The sequence below is a fragment of the Eptatretus burgeri genome, chromosome 3 (assembly GCF_056783735.1).
Source record: "Eptatretus burgeri isolate ZD-2024b chromosome 3, Ebu_testis_v1, whole genome shotgun sequence".
Taxonomy (NCBI): Eukaryota; Metazoa; Chordata; class Myxini; order Myxiniformes; family Myxinidae; genus Eptatretus; species Eptatretus burgeri.
This window is the reverse complement of record NC_140963.1, coordinates 95,658,148-95,675,163: the sequence shown is the minus strand read 5'-3', so window position 1 is coordinate 95,675,163 and position 17,016 is coordinate 95,658,148.

Here is a 17,016-nt window from a genome sequence, read left to right as displayed (position 1 = left end):
CCTTGATGATGAAGAGGGCTGGTGCCGTGTAACAAAGTACCATTGCATGTGTATTTCAATTCTTAACATGTTCATTCATGAGCAACAGCAGGCATGCATCCTCTCGATTTATCAGATCTTCATCATTCAGTTCATATTTGGTATGCTTTCCATGTTAAAACAAAGGTGAGCAAATGGTTGGCCTTGTCCTATATATACTGCATGCAGTGTACATGTGTATACATTCATGAGCAACAGCAGGTATGTGTGTATACACATATAGTCACCCTGATAGTATGTACATATATGTGTTACAGTATTATGTTTTGCTTGAAAATGTCATGCACTATTGCAAAAGCCTTTAGTTTTACTGTGATAAGGAAGTATCTGATGATTAACAGCTGAGTGCACAGATGCTGATGGTGTGGAATATGCCAATTCAGCACATGATTCATCATTCCTCTCACGGTGCACAAGGAATGTATCTGTAATGCCAAGCCTGGCCTTGCTCCTTTTCCAGCAGAGTTAAGACTTTCTCCCTTGGGTCCTGTCTTGGTGTCAAGATTAATGCTCCGTCAGCCTCAATGGCCATTTTAATGGCTCATCTCCTGTGAGGATTGAGAATAGCTGCAACGAGATGTATAGTTGGGACTTAGTTCAATAGTGTTTATCAAAATAATTTTGTCTCAATTTGCAGTTATACAGTTGTAAATCTTTAATATTAATTTTTTTTTGGATACATTCATGCTTTTAAGGATGAAACATTGCCATTGAAACTCATTATTTTGAAGCATTCTGGTGTGCACCATGCATTGGAAGTGACATTAAGCTGGCTATCCTATTACATTGAAGCTGAAAATTCAATACTGTAGCAATTTCTGCAGGTGTAAGCCTTTAAAACTGCTGCGGATAAATAAATCACCTTTTACAGATTCTCACTCTACTCGCATACCACTGCAGTGAGTCGAACGATATACATGCAAGTATATCCAAGAGGCACCATTAACATCTTGAAGAGGAGACAAATGGCTCCTAACATGCACTGCCTCGAGATTACATTGTAGAGATGCTTTGGAGTGGGAAGGGAAATACATTGGATTTATATAACGTAAAATAAATATACTTCAAAGGGTCAATTTAACTATTATTTAAATGTCATAAGCATCATTTGTATAAAAGTGATTACAATGAATCAAAACGTAGTATCGTACAGCATTTCATTATTTAATTTCTACACGTTTTGCAATCGTGCGCTATGCCCACCAGCATTCACGTTGCGAAGGAAATGTTTTGTAACATGACGTCACAAAAGCCTTTGTAATTGATCAGTTTGTGATGTTATATTGACGAAACATTTTTTTCTTTAAGTTTTAATCTTGCCTGGAATTGCGGACATCATATCTGTGAACAGGATATCTCAAAAAGTTGTGGATGGATTTGGACAAAATTTGGTGAACAGCTTGGGTGTGTGACAAGGATGAATTGATGATATTTTGTTGAAGATCCAGATTTGGATCTGGATTCTCTAATTGTTTTTTTTAAGTGATTCTTCACCATTGAGAGATGGGGCCAAAAATGATATATGGCATGATATTTCAAAAGGTTGTGGACGAGTTAAGACAAAACGAAGTGGATGAGTTGGGGTTGGGTGATGAGAACAAGCTGATTTGATTTTGGTTTTGGTTTAGGTCTGGATCCAGATCTGGCCTATCAGTGGGATACAAAACGTAAACTTTTCAGCCTGACAGAGGTATGCGCTCTACCAAGTGCTGTTCTAGTTTTCTTGAGTTATTTAGATCATGAAACTTACCTTTAATAATAATAATGATAAACTTGATCCAATAATGTGATTCTGATGGTGATAATGGCAACAATAAAGATGAGTTGATGGAGATTATGATGATGCTGATTATGATGTTGAAGGATTTGTAGGGGTTATTGTGTTGTTGGCCCTTGTTAAATAGGTGAATAATTGTGGAAAAATAGTTTGCCAACCCATGATTATTCGAGCGCATTGTCCACAATCCACAAACCCTGCCTCAATAAATTCATCGTAATAGAGCGAATCCACGAAAGGGAACCACATGAACAGGAAAGGCCCTCCTGGACTTAAATTTGCACATTGTTTCATGACCTGCTTAGTGTGGCATTCCTATTTTTTGAGCATCAGTGAGAGCTTATGTGGGGCATTGTGTGTGTCAATTTAAGCATTCATCAACATATATTTATAAAAATAAAAACAGCTGTCTGTCCGTGCGTGCGTGCGAGTTCCACCGATTGGCTGGGCAATTTGCTTGACTCCACCCACAATTTTTAGATTTTACCCTTCAGAACTTTAGAATATACCCTTTACAACCCTCTAGAATTACCATTCAGAATGCTTTAGAACTTCAGAATTCACCCTTTACAACCCCTTATAATTACCTTTTAGGAGTTTAATAATTTACCCTTTAGAATTACAATTATAAGAGCCCTTTAGAACTTTAGAATTTTCTTTTTTAGAGCGCTTTCAAATTACCCTTTAGAATTTACCCTTAATCATTTACCTTTTAAGAATGCTTTATAATTACCCTTTGGAACTTTAGAATTACACTTTACAATTATACTTCAGAAATACTCTTTGGAATTTACCCTTTAGAACTTTAGAATTACCTGTTATAGCCCTATATAACTTTAGAATTAACCCCTTAGAATTACTCTTCAGAACTTCAGAATTATACTTTAGAATTACCCTTGAGAACTCTTTAGAATTGCACTTTAAAACCCTTTCGAATTACCCTTTAGAGTTACCATTGGGATTCACCCTTTATCATTTACCTTTTAGAATGCTTTATAATTGCCCTTTGGAACTTTAGAAATCCACTTTAGAATGATACTTCAGAATTACTCTTAAGAATTTACCCTTTAGAACTTTAGAATTACCTTTTATAGCCCGATATAACTTTAGAATTTACCCCTAAGAATTACTCTTCAGAACTTTAGAATTATACTTCAGAATTACCCTTTAGAACTTTAGGCTTATCGTTCAGAACCCTTTAGAATTACCCTTAAGAACCCTTGAGAATTACCCCTTCAGAACTCTTTAGAATTACCCTTTAGAATTACACTTTAGAACCCTTTAGAATTACACTTTAGGACCCTTTAGGTCTAAGGTATCGTCCTGGCAGTGATAATTTCTGTGCTGATGCTTTGAGTAGATTACCACTACCAGTTAACGTGGGTAATACACCTTTACCGGGAGAAATTTTTATGGCAATGAGTGTGCTTGACTGTCATAATGCTCCAATCACTTCCAAACAAATTTAACAATGGACAAATGTGGACCGGACCCTTTCTATAGTCAAACAATGTGTTATCAGTGGCATATGGTCAACTGTACCCTATGAATTCCACGACAAATTGAGGCCATACCTTGCTCGTAGAAATGAGTTGTCCTTGCATTCTGGTTGCCTGCTGTGGGGCAGCAGGGTCGTTGAACCGGCCAAAGGTCGAAAGAAGGTGTGTGATGAGCTTCAGGAATCACATCCAGGGATTGTAACCATGAAGTCAATTGCCAGGAGCCATGTTTGGTGGCCGGGTATCGATGAAAACCTTGAGCTACATTCGCCATTGCTCCGTGTGTCAGGCCACTGCCCTGAACTCACCTGAGGCCTTCTAAACCATGGTCTCGAATTCACATTGATTATGCTATTCCATTCTTAGGAAAGATGTTTTTGGTTGTTATCGATGCTCATTCAAAGTGGATTGAATGTTTCGCCTTATCATCCTGTACAAGCGAATTCACGGTTGAAAGTTTGCGTGCCATGTTTGCAACTCATGGTTATTGGTTTGCCAGATTGTGTAGTTAGTGATAATGGCTCGTGTTTCACCAGCGCTGTGTTTCAGGATTTCTTGAAACAAAATGGTGTCAAGCACTATCGCAGTGCTCCCTTCAAACCTGCTTCGAATGGTCAAGTTGAAAGAGCTGTCCAGGTGATCAAGAATGGTCTCAAAAAGGCAAACGACGGTTCTTCTCTGCAAACCAAGTTATCACGTTTGTTATTTACATATAGGACACGTCTGCACACAACCACTGCATGCACATCGGCATAAATGATGTTTGGTCGAATGCTAACGACACGCTTAGACCTGATTCATCCGAATGATTCGTACAGGGTTGCGGACCACCAGTTTAAACAGAAGTGGTACCATGACAGGACCTCAGTTGCACGTGCCATCAATGTGTTTGATCCTGTTTTTGTGCTGAATCCTGGCTGTGGATCTAAATGGATCACTGGTCATGTTATAAATCGAATTGGCAACTCTTTATTTGTTGTGGAACTGTCCAATGGACAAACTGTTCGTAAACATATTGACCAGCTCCGCCTGAGGCATTGTGACCCCAATCCTCCAAACTATATTCAGCTCTTTGAGGGTGATTCCCTGGTGTCTGTTCCGATTGTGAGCGAAGTGCCTGAGCCCACTGAGTCCAAGCCTGATAGTGTGCTCCTCCTCCTCCTTCCTCTCCATCTCCTCTTGAGGCTGTCGGTGTTCCACAAGAACAGGCACCCATCTTGTGACGCTCTGCTCGCGCATGCAAGGTAGCGGAGCAGTTGAATTTGTGATTTACCTATAAGTGTTGTTGGGGGAATAATGTTGTGCAAGATTTTATTTGGGGGGAAATGCTGTCATGTTCTGTGAAGTTACCGCCACGTGCATGTGCACCTCCCTAGGTAATAAACATGGAGCTTCGACTTATGTGGTGTCTGGCCTTTCACCCCACAATCCTTCGGATACGCCACAGTCCTGAAATCAGCAGGCATAAAACAGGTGCCATTGTCTGATACCAAATGTTAAACTAACCCATGAGTTTTGAACACATCCATGGGGCAATTAGCAGTTGTTTTTTGTATACATTGTCGATGCTCGTTATTATAGCTAACACACAATGAACAACAAGGGTAGGGGAGGCGCAGGAGACAAGAGGGGTGGGAGAGGGAAGGAAAAAAACAGTGGGGAAGAGAGACATTAGGAGATCTGTGGAAGTGAGAGGGATAGGGTACACAAGATGGACACCACAGGGACTTTCAGGACCTTACATGACAGGGAACTTTCAGGAAGGGAGGCAGTTGCCTTTGTTGATGCTGAATTTGAGGTCACATTCCTAATCACTACAAATTTAGAGAGAGCATCCCCTGCGACAAAAGCATTCATACCATAAATGGACCTGTATAATCGACACGCCATCTCTGCCAAGGTTTGGCAGGTAATTCCGAAGGATGCAATATAGTGGTAGGAGGATTCTTTGTATTCATTTGACAAGCATTACACAGGTGTACAACACCGTCGATGTCCTTTCACAAATTCGGCCACCAGAAATAACTAAGCTAACCCTTTCATGCGTCCCACTCCAGGATGAGTCTCATGTAATTCCTCCGACAACCGAGCCTGACCTGGTTTGGGTAGAATCATCCCATTTTCTTACATGACACACTCCTCTTTTGTGTCAATGCTTAGCTCTGTTCGTCTGCAAAAAAAACAAAACGGTAACAACGCCTTAAATGGTGATTTATCTGGCCAACCCATCTGTACATAACGACACACCTGACAATACCAGGGATCCAATCCAGTTCAGTCTCATATTTGTGATGCTGTGATTGGTTCTGAAAGATTTTCCATCAACTGCCGTGAACCTTCCCTGGGAGGGCTAAACGACTTCAAGCTTCACAATTACCATCAGCCTCATCAGGTTTGAACCTCAAAGTATACCAGTGTGCACTGAGAGTAATACACCAACAGATAACCCTCAGTGGAGCCAACTGTGGTCCAGGCTTGTTTTCACCAAACAACCTAAGCAAAGGCTTGTTTGTGGTCAGTATGGATACGTCCCCAAACATACTGGTGAAAATGTTTCATTCCTAAAATGATCAGCCCTTCTTTTTCAATATGTGCGCAATTATGTTCTGCCAGCTTAAGAGTTATCGAAGCAAACTCGATAGGCCGTTGATGATGAAAAAGCATCCACCGATAGGACCAGGGGTGTATCACTACTGTAGTAAATCAAAACATCTGCAAGATGTGAGCAAGCGCTTTACCTTCCTCACTCTGCACCGTACCCCACTTCCATACGACGCCTTTACGGACGTAGCAACTTATGAGGCGGTTTAAGAACAGTGGCAACACTTGGCAAGAACCAATGGTAATAATTCAACATTTCAAGGAAACTTTTGAGCTGCAATAAATTCTGAGGTGCCGGTGCCTCCACAATGGCCTGGATGGACTGTTGCACCAGCTATTTGCTGGTCACATCAAAGCAAGAACCCCAATACACAACTGAATCAGCCAAAAAGACACATTTGACCTTTTTCAGATGAATCCCTGCCGGCCTCAACCACCAGAACATTTCCTGTACGTGGGACAAGTGATCTGCTTCATCTTTACAAGACACAAGTACATCATCCAGTCAAACGGCCACAAAAGGAATTGACTTCAGCACGTTTTCGAGAAAGTCCTGAAAATATCTGAGGCCGACGACGTAACAAAATCTTAGACATTTGTAACGGTCGAGACCATGATGTGTACAGTATTGATCGTTGTATAATCCTTCAATTTCTCGTCCAACTCCAGCCGTGAGGTGCACAGGGAAGGACAAAGGAGAGAAAACAGGTGTTTTAAAATTGATGTCACAGTGAAGGAGGGATCGGGAGTCGTGAGTTCACATATCGCTGCATTGCTGTGTGTAACGTTCGTACTTGTTTAATTTGAGGATTCTTAGGAAAGTCATTAATTGTTACATTTAATTAATATTATTGTGCTTAAAGTAGATATTAGGGATAAATAAATATTTCTGATAAAGTTACTCTTCTGTCTCCTGTCATATGTTGGTTTCACTCTTAAAACAACAGTACGGGCACATCACTGTCTTAATTTCCATTCTGCCATGACGCCCGACGACCTTCGGGTGACCGGTGCATTTGTTGTGGTGCCTCGAGGTCGACACGTAACAATATCAAGAGCAAGGCAGAAGTTATACCAAGACTTAGGGCGGGGGAGGAGGTGGAGGGTGTGCAACAAAATACGATGCAGGTCAAATACAACATGAAGAAGAGGAAATTTAGAGAAGGTGGAAAGCTGACTTTGAAAGATTACTAAATTTGTAAAATGACAGACAGGCATGGAAAACTGAGGGACATGTGAAGGAGGTTCAAGCAGAGGAGGTTAAAACGCACATGACAAAATGAAAAGAGGGAAAGCCTGTGGACCATCTGAAGTTGCGGTCAAGTTTGTGAAGGCGCTAGGAACTGAGGGGGTGAAATGGAAGGCAGAGTTGATTTGGAAAGTGTGAAGTAAGGAGAAGATACCTGATGATTGAAGGAAGAGCATAAAAATCCCAATTTTCAACCAGAAAGGGGAGATCTTAGACTGTGTTAATTACAGAGGGATCAAATTGGTGGAGTATGCCATGAACATACTGGATAGGGTCTTTAGGACCAAAGGATAGGACCTAAGACTCAAGAAGACAGATGAGATGCAGAATGGATTCATGTAAGGAAGGGGAACAGTGGATGCGGTTTTTCATCACGAGACAGATTCAGGAAAAGATGCTGGAAGAAATTGAGAATCTGTACTGGGCATTCGTAGATATGGAGAAGGCATATGGTATAATGTTACGGATTTGGCAGCCATTAGGAGGGCCAGGAGGCCGCACGTACGGCCCGCACGCGTGCGTCTGTGTGATCGCAATTCGACGCGAGAACGCTCCACGTCGGATACGCGCCGGCCGCGTGGACGGCGAGAATGTAGATGGCGAGTGTTGTGTGAATTTGGAACACGCGGGTTCCCACGTGGGCGCGTGTGCGGTGCATCACGTGCTGCATCTGCATGTTGCGTGTTCTGTCCATGGAACGCGCGGAGCGGGTTCCCGGGACGATATGCTCGGGCGGTCCTGCACGGGAAACCGCGCAGGTTCGGTGCGCGGGTGACGTCACCGGGGATCTCGCGGCACGAAAGCCGGGTAAACAGCGCACGCTGTCCCGCGTGGGGAATCCCTCGAAGGCGAGCGCTTGTTGCGATGCGTGGGGCGACGACAAGGCCCCAGATATCGTCCGACGGAAGGGAGGAACGAGCAAGTCGCAGACTGCCACCCTGGCAGAGCAAAAACAAACAAAAAAAGGCCTCGCTCCAAGTACACGGCCCCACCGGATGTAGTAAGCATACCGGTGCCCAGGCAAAGGATCATTAGTTACTGGGAAGGGTTTAGTGTTAGTTAGACCGGCCTCATGGGGCAGGAACAGTTCCTCATGGGGCCCGTGGAATAGTTCGAGGGAATTTAGTTTAGAATTAGGAATGGATTTTGGGAGACACGGATGGACATGGAACATGTAGTGGGGATGTAGATTAGCTACGTAGAGTTAAAAGGAACATGCATTTGAGTAAGGCATGACGAGGGGCACGAGCTAGTTAGGGGAACGTAGTTTTTAGAGTGTGGAGTGAATTGGGAAAATGTATGATGAGTGAATGTGAGACAGCAGGCCGGAGTTTGTGAGTGGAGTGAATGTGGAATGCATGGTGAGAATGAATGATTGGGGGGAGGAGTGAATCCCACCCAAGCGACCCCAGGGTCAGTGTAATGTTAGTTTGTGGGTTAGTTAAATTTACCAAAAGGAGGTCGTTTTGTTGTTGCTGTTGGAAGAAGGCATGATACCTCTTTGAAGGGTGCAAGAGTCCATTGACCGGCTGGGAGCATGGCTGTGGAAAGGTGAGTATTGAGTAGAGGGCACCCCGGGTACCGAAGTAGTCGGCCAGAGTAGGTCATGGGTCCAACGGACCGGGTTAGTGTAATGGGCACGGGCGACCCTCGGAAAGGGTCTCGGAGCACCAAAATGGCACGTGGGCATGGAAGGGAGGCAATGCAAGGAAGGACACCCCCCAACCCCCACCCCCCCCCCCACGTTCATAGGGAGCAGGTAGGCTCGGAGGCAGCCTCAGGGCCCGACGGTGCCGTAGTTAGAGTCTAGCAGATGGTAATCCCTGCCAAGTGAGCCACGCTGCCCAGCCACGAAATTGTGCAAAGGCACGGAAGAAAATTAGAGGGCCAGGCCCGAATTTATAAGGAACACCAACATAGGCGACGGGAATCATGGTTGTTAGAACCAATAGTTTAAAGTGAGAGGCGTTTTGAAAAGCCCCGGGGATAGTTTAAAGTGTAATAAATGCTAGGATAGATAGGAAATGTACCCCTTTGCACCATCCATCCCTTTGCTCTCTGTAGGCCCCTGGACCCACCTTGGGAAAGATTTCTGAACTATGAGGAGGTTGTTCTGAGGCTTCGTTGGGCCTCGAGGCAGGACACATCTCTCCCTTATTCCCCTCAGGAAGGAGCTTAGGGGTTGGGAGTAGACGGACAGGATAGGTTAGACGGATAAAGAAAGTAAGGGGGTGAGGGACAAGCAATTGTAAAGAAAAAAAAAACATAAAAATAAATAAAAAGGGGGAAGTCTAAATTTTGTTGTTGCAAACTAAGGGAGTGGTTATGGACAAAGACAGGCAAAGGCGATAGCTTTGGGGGAGACAGTAGGGTAGGTCCGAGCCCGTTTTTGGAGCGGCCGGCACCACCACACTCCCTCCAAGACCTCACGGACCAGACCAGATGCCGGCCAGCTTCATATGCCGGCCTGTTGTGCTGAATCTTCTGGTCCGCATTTGCCATGCCTTGTTTGCCTGCCTTTGGCTTGACCCCATGCCTGTTGCCCTTGTTGCATTGCCCCTGTGTCACCATCTCAACCATGTGCACCAGGACCATCCATCTCATCAGTGTGTTTGCAAAGACCGCCCTGCATGCAGTCTCACCACAGGACTGCATTGCGCAGCCCGTGCATCATTGTGTCTCCATTCAAATGAGCCAGGACTGCATTGAGCAGCCCGGCTACCTCCTTCTTGCATAAAGGCCAGTTCAAATGGCCTGTGGGATGGCGCATGACCTGCCGTGTTAGGATGAGTTGCCTCCAGCAGCTGAAGACTGAAAATGAAAAAGAAGGTTCAGTGACAAAAGAGGGACCTTTTGAACAGGCGTCTGACATTCAAGCTGCTGTGCACTCACCAACACAAAACTATTGACTTTGTTGTGCCTTCCTTCCACAGATAACAGGTCCTGGGCCATGGTTAGTGTAAATAGGTAAGTAAGAATTGTAAATAATTAAAAAACCCACCTGTGTGTTTGTCTTAGCGCCAGCAATTTCGTTAAGTTGTCCATGTGAGTCTGATAGTTTAGTTTTGCAGCGCACTAGGTTATATATTTTTGGGACACGTATAAAAATGTCACACTCAGGGATCCGTCGGTAAAACGTACTCTGGGAAAAAAACCTACGCCTGCATGGCACACAAAAATTTTTGACTCGGGACGAGTCTATAGAAAGGGGAGGGGGTAGTGTTATGGATTTGGCAGCCATTTGCACACAAACAGACAGTAGTCCCATAGTTCAGTTATTTTTATAAGTATGTGTTTATAGTTAGGGCCCATCCCCAATGTCTAATGGGAATTACGTGTGTGCACTGCGGGTTTCTTTATAGCCAGGTTTTTTTTTACATTAAATCTTCCCTTCGCTCCATCATCGCCATTACGCACGTGTTCGGGGCCACAGGCACAGGTGGGGTGAGGTTGACTCTGCCCAGCGAGATGGGTGTGCCTCGCAACCAATGAGGGATAGGAGTACCTCAGAAGCTCCCGACCAATCTGGAGACGAGTTATCTCAGGGCGGTCCCGCCCAGCCAGATGGGATGTTCGTCCCCGACCAATCCAGAGGTGAGTTACATCAGAGCAGACACCACCCCTGCGAGGGTTGAGGGATAACAAAAAAAAAAGGTCATGAGCTGCTCGTGCGGTGGAGAAGTTGGTTGGTTCCTGCTGGTTGAGTTCATCGCTCCTGGTCAATGGTCGTGCTGGTTGGAATTGGCGCTCGTCCTGGTTGGTGTTCGTGTTCGTGGTGCTCGGGTTTCCGATCGTCGTTCGCGGCTGGCCAAGTCGCTCCTTGGATTCTGGAGGCATGGGTTAGAGTCCCACCGAGGCGGGTTGTGTGGGAGCGAGCGAGCTGAGGATCCCGTTTCCTTCCACGGAATCCGAGCTCCACAAGCGCGGGTCGGTGAAGACTGCACGAGGTGGACAGGTACCAACCAGACCTTGACCCTCAGCTCGCACTCCAAGCTGAAGGGCCAAATAAAGACCCGACGGGGTCCATTTCGTGTGTGTGTGTGTGTGTGTGTGTGTGTGTGTGTGTGTGTGTGTGTGTGTGTGTGTGTGTGTGTGTGTGTGTGTGTGTGTGTGTGTCACCATCCTGTAAGTAGAAACTGTTAAGTGCCTTTGATCACAGTACATTGCCTGCATTTATTTTATTCGGATAACTCTGCTCTCTGTGTCCCCCTCCCTTTTAAATAAACCCTCTTGTTGAATGTTCCAGTTCATTGCCTGTCGTTTCTGTCATTGACGCAGCACGGTTTGTGTTTGAGAACCAGTAAGCCGATTGCGCTGTAAGTTGTTCATTTGGACCAACGGACTTTGGTAATTCCGCTCGGTTACACCGGATCTAGGTCGCAAGAGTGACCCGGTTTGACAGAGTCCGTTGAGGGTGTGACTTCCCCAGTAATTTGACGATGTGGGTACTTGGGTATATTGAAATTTGGCTATTAACCCTACCCCACGCCGTCAGAGAATTGGCGAGCACGGTCCTTAAGTGACCCATTGACTTCGGAGATTTCCGGAGTGACGACCTGCAATTCCGGGTGCTCGGTGGGAGACTGCTCTGCTGCTCCACCTGGCGGCCATTCCTCGCCACCGACCTCCGGCCCACAACAATAACTCCAAGAGTATTAGTCTTTAAGGAAAAAGGGTGTGCCAGAGCAGATTGTTAAGATCATGATGGAAATGTCTGTGGGAGCCAACCCAATGATCAGCACAATGAATGGGGACTCACAATATTTTAGAGTGGAGGTTGGTCTCCACCATGGTTCTGCACTAAATCTCTTCCTTTTTGTAACTGATTGATGTGCTAAATGACAACATCAGAGATAGACAACTATGGGAGTTCCTGTTTGCAGATGACTTTGTCAAAACAGCAGAGTCAAAGGAACAGCTGCAGAGAAGAGTGCTGGAATGGCAAGGGAGCTTGGAGGGGCAGGGGTTGAAAGTTAATGCAAGAAAGACAGAAGTAATAGTGTGTGGTAAGACTGATATAGAGAGGGTCAAGATTGTAGATAAGGGGTGGACAGCTGACACAAGTGGACAAATTCAAATACCTTGGCTCAGTGCAAAAGGAAGGTGGAGGTTGTGAATCAGAAATCTAGGATGCAGTGAAGGTAATGGGAATGGACAAAATGGAAGGCCAGTGGAGTCGTCTGCAATTGAAGGTTTAAATCGAGAAGCCAGTGATTAGAATGGCTATAATGTATGGTGCAGAAACATGGGTTTTGAGAAAAAGGGAAGAGGAGTTAATGGAGAGGAGAGAGATGAGAATGCTTCAGTGGATTCTTTGAGCATCACTGAGAGAGTGGTTGTGAATTGAGGAGATACACAAGAGATCTGGAGTTGTATCATGGAAAAGATTAGAGAAACTAGGTTGTGGTGGTTTGGACACGTGATGAGGAAAAAGGATGAAGAACTCATCAAGAAAGCATGGAATGATCCAATTAGAGGGAAAAGATGCAGAGGAAGACATAGATTAATGCCGAGGGAGGTTATGCAGAGATTTGAGGAGCGTACCATTGGCCTCCACCACTCATGAGGTTCCCTCACTGAGAGAATCTGGTGAGCAGGATAAGGCCAAAAAAAAAAAAAAATGTTGCATTGGCGTAACCCGCCCGACCCTAAAAATTCCGCCGACCCTACGTTTTTTTTTTGTTTTTTTGCTATCGAAAAATTTTGCCGACCCTATTTTATTGCTATTTTTGTTGTTTTGCTATCGTTTTCAAGTATCTTGTTGATTGCGATCGCGATCGCAAAAACCCGGAAGTGTTTCGGACAGAACCCGCCGACAAAAAGGGTGGTACTCGAGCCGGAGGAGATTTTGGGAGGGATTTATTAGGAAAAAAAAAACAAAAAAAAACAAAGATCCCGACTGACCTACCCTATTTTTCAGTGACCCATTACGCCAATGCAACATTTTTTTTTTTTTTGGCCTAAGCGTCAGGAAAAGGAGCCACATGTCCGTACAGCCGCAACTGATGCTCACGGACCATGCAGGAAACAAATCTCATTTGGGTCTCTCTCAGCAACCGCTCGTTGGACACAAAGTCCGAGCAGCGATGGCCAAGGATTATCCGAAGAGACCTGGTGCCAAAGGACTTAAGTCTCCATCTCAGATCCCTGGGCAGAGTCCAAGTCTCACATCCATCGAGCAAGAATGGAAGCACCAAGGAACTGAAGACTCAGCCTTTCGTCCTCCCACACAGGTACCGGCAGTGCCACACCCCATGATCCAGTGAATCCATGACTCCCCAGGCCCGACCAAGACATCTGTTGATCTCTGGCTCACAGCATGAATATCACTGCCAAGGGAAGTGAATCTCTCCGTGACCTCAACATCCTCACCACAAACAGGTACAGACAGGATAGCAGCATCCAAGATGTCATTGAAAGCCTGGATCTTTGTTTTGACCCAGGAAACCCATAATCCCAGTGGCTCTCATTCCTGACTTAGAACCTCAAGGGCCCCCAAAAAGATATCCAGAGTCTCCGCAATCTGTGAAATCCGCAAGTCTCATCTGTGAAATCAAGGTCAGAGATCTTGACATTCCCAAATGATGCACCGCAGCTTGATCTCTCTGACATCCTCCCCAGAATCCAGTCCAGACAAGTGCTGAAAAGTGTGGGGGCTAGTCCACACCCCTGACGAACTCCAATAACAACTGGAAATAAGTTAGAGATGGTACCACCACATCTCACAGCACTCTCAGTGCCAGAGTATAGTTCAGACATCAGATTGATCAGTTTTGGTGGCACCCCACGAAGACCAAGAATCCTTTAGAGCGCATCGCGATTCAAAGAATCAAACACTTTACAGGGATCAACATAGGCTGCAAGCAGTTCCTGCCGAAACTCTCGTCTGCATGCAGTGAGGACCCAAAGAGCAAGGATATGGTCAATCGTTGATCTCTTTAGTGTAAAGCCTGACTGCTCTGGATGTTGGTGCTCAAGCAGATGGTGGCGAACCCTATCCAGAATTATCCCAGCAAAGACCTTGCCCGGCACTGAGAGCAGCGTCACCCCTCGGTAGTTGTTGCAGTCTTGGCGATCACCCTTCCCTTTCCAGAGAGGGACAACAAGGCCCCTCCTCCAGTCAGTTGGGATGATGCCTGTGTTCCAGGCAGAGAACAAAACTGCATGCAATGACACGAGTGCAGCATTTCCACCAGCGCTGAGAAGTTCAGCATGGATGCCACAGATCCCTGGAGCTTGACCCCATTTCAAGCGGTTCACCGCAGCCTGTGTTTCCACAAACGAAGGTGGACCACAGTTGATTGGAGGGTCAGCAATCGGGGTAGTAACACCCCTGACACCCAACTCGATAGCTGGTGGATCAGCCTGGTACAGCCACTCAAAGTAACTGGCCCAGCGGGCCTTCACTTCGGACTCCTCTGTCAAGAGCCTACCACTCTCTGCTCTCACTGCAGTGCTCTGAGGGATGGGCTTGGATGAACGCAATGCGCGAATTCCCCTGTAAGCAGAATGAGAATCACTTGACCACAGGTGATGCTCTAGCCCCTCACAGATGCCTCGTACATCGGCCTCCTTGTCCACCCTTAGTGCACGTACAGTTTTACGCCTCAGCTCCCTGAACAGCTCACTCAGCCATTCAGCCTGGCCCTGTGACTCTGCTCAATGGTATCCAGTGTCCCTTGAGAAACAAAATTCTTCTTCACCCTCTGGTGAGTTCCAAGACCTCCACCGGTAACATCAAGGAGGGTGGTCTTGAAGGCACTCCACAACTCTTCAAGACCCCCCCAAAGCACCCAGACCCCCCAAATGTCCACTCAGACTGTTTGCAAACTCCTCAGCTACCCTTTCATCCTTGAGCTTGCCAACATCCAGCATAGGCTGGGATGGTACCTTTCTCCTGGATTTAAGCTGAAACTTCAGAGTTGCGACAACAAGCCTGTGGTCGGTTTTGAGGAACTGAGCACTCCGGTAGACCTTGCAGTTCTGGATCATCCTCCAGCAATCATCAACGAGTACATGGTCAATTAAATCTCCTTTGCCACACCACCAGCGTTGGAATACAAAGTTCAGCGATGAGCTTGTGGATGCGGAAACCATGAACCAGCCACCCAAAGTCCATGACTTCTTGCAAAGTCAAGGAACTTAGTACAATTCTGGTTTACAGTTCCAGACTCATGTGGGGACCAACACCTGTCTCATAGACATCCCTATCAATTACAGTAGATGCATTGAAATCCCCCAAGACTAGAGGAGTATCTCGCCTGGGGCACTGATCAACCACATATTGGAGCGTGGCACAGAATGTGTCCTTCACGGTGAGATCACTCGCCTCAGTTGGAGCACATACAGAGACCAGGGAAACAACACCCAAGGAGTGACAAATCCTTCGTCTCATAATACGCTCGTTGACCGTTGTTACCTCAAGTATCATTGGAGTCAACTTATTTGACATAGTTACAGGAACTCCTTAGGCATGGTAACCATCAGAGCGACCAGACCAACTGTAGGTGGAACCACCCACCATGATCTCACCGCAATCTGGTCTCTGAACCTTGGAGGGTGCTGTAATACTGTTGTTAAAACGCTTGAGATCAGATGATAATGGAGACAGGTGATCATCCTCTCTTTGGGATAAGACATTCCAGGCACTCACCCAAATGGACTGCCTCAGGTTAACCCAAGGAGGCCGCGGTCTGGTGGACGACATCTCAGCACCACCACGACACACATTACTGCATTCTGACCTGGGACGGTTACCCCGTGGTTTCCCTCCTATCATCGAATAATGGGGGTCCCGAAGGCTTTGCCCCAATCTCGTCATCCGGTGAGCTGCCTTCAAGTCTTTCCACAGATTCCCAATGGGATTCAATTCTGGGTTCTGGTTGTATGCTTTCAGAATCTCAGAGTGCATTTGTGTCACAATAACGTATGTAGTGGGGACAACTTAGCTAAATATAGCAGAACAATTGTGCATTTTGTGAGCACCAAATTTGGCACACTCGGAGCCAAACATATTATGAACAGATTTGGATATTGGGCCATCTCAAAATTTTTGATGGCAGTGGAAAATGGCTGCCACAGCCATCAGCGGCTGAATTTGAGACGTGTATGACGTGTCCTCGCCGGGCCGCCATCTTGGTTAGCACAAGTCGAGTCACTGGAAAAGCGGATGTCGGTGTTTTTGAACGAATCTCACACGGAATGCTCTGTGAAAATGCCGTTTTGTGCAGCAATACCTACACCGGTCCAATGATGTACGGAAGGCTTGTGGAAACACCTTTCACATGTCGTTTTAAATCTTGCTGAACTGGTGTAGTGTCACTTTCCTGTGAAACATCACTTCAGTGTCGCAGCTTTCATCACCGTGTCGCACAACGACACGTTGTGCTTCTTCGATGTATTTTACAATTCAGTGAAAACGAATCGTGATTAGGAATAAAATACTCAGATACTCTATTGTGCAGTCGTACATTTATATTCGCCTCAATCCATATCACATCGACCGTACCTTGGTAACTGTTGCTTGGTAACCGTTGCGCATGCTGGATGGGCCTCAGGCTTCTGACGTTGAAGATCGTTGGAAGGAAAGTGGTGTTTAATTTATTTTAATTAAATTTTTACTTTCCAGGATGTTCCATGGATTATTTAATCGAAAGGATAATTCCTGAAGGATCAATGAGATATTTTAAATACTCTCCAGAAATAACATTTAATGGAGGTGAGCTGTGACGTCATCACAAACAACGAATTAAAATGTATTAATTATGGACAAGTAATTAGTTTAAAAAAATGTGGGAACCTCATCGTGGAGAGAGTGAGCTTATGTGTTGCGACTGGACAATCATCCGCAA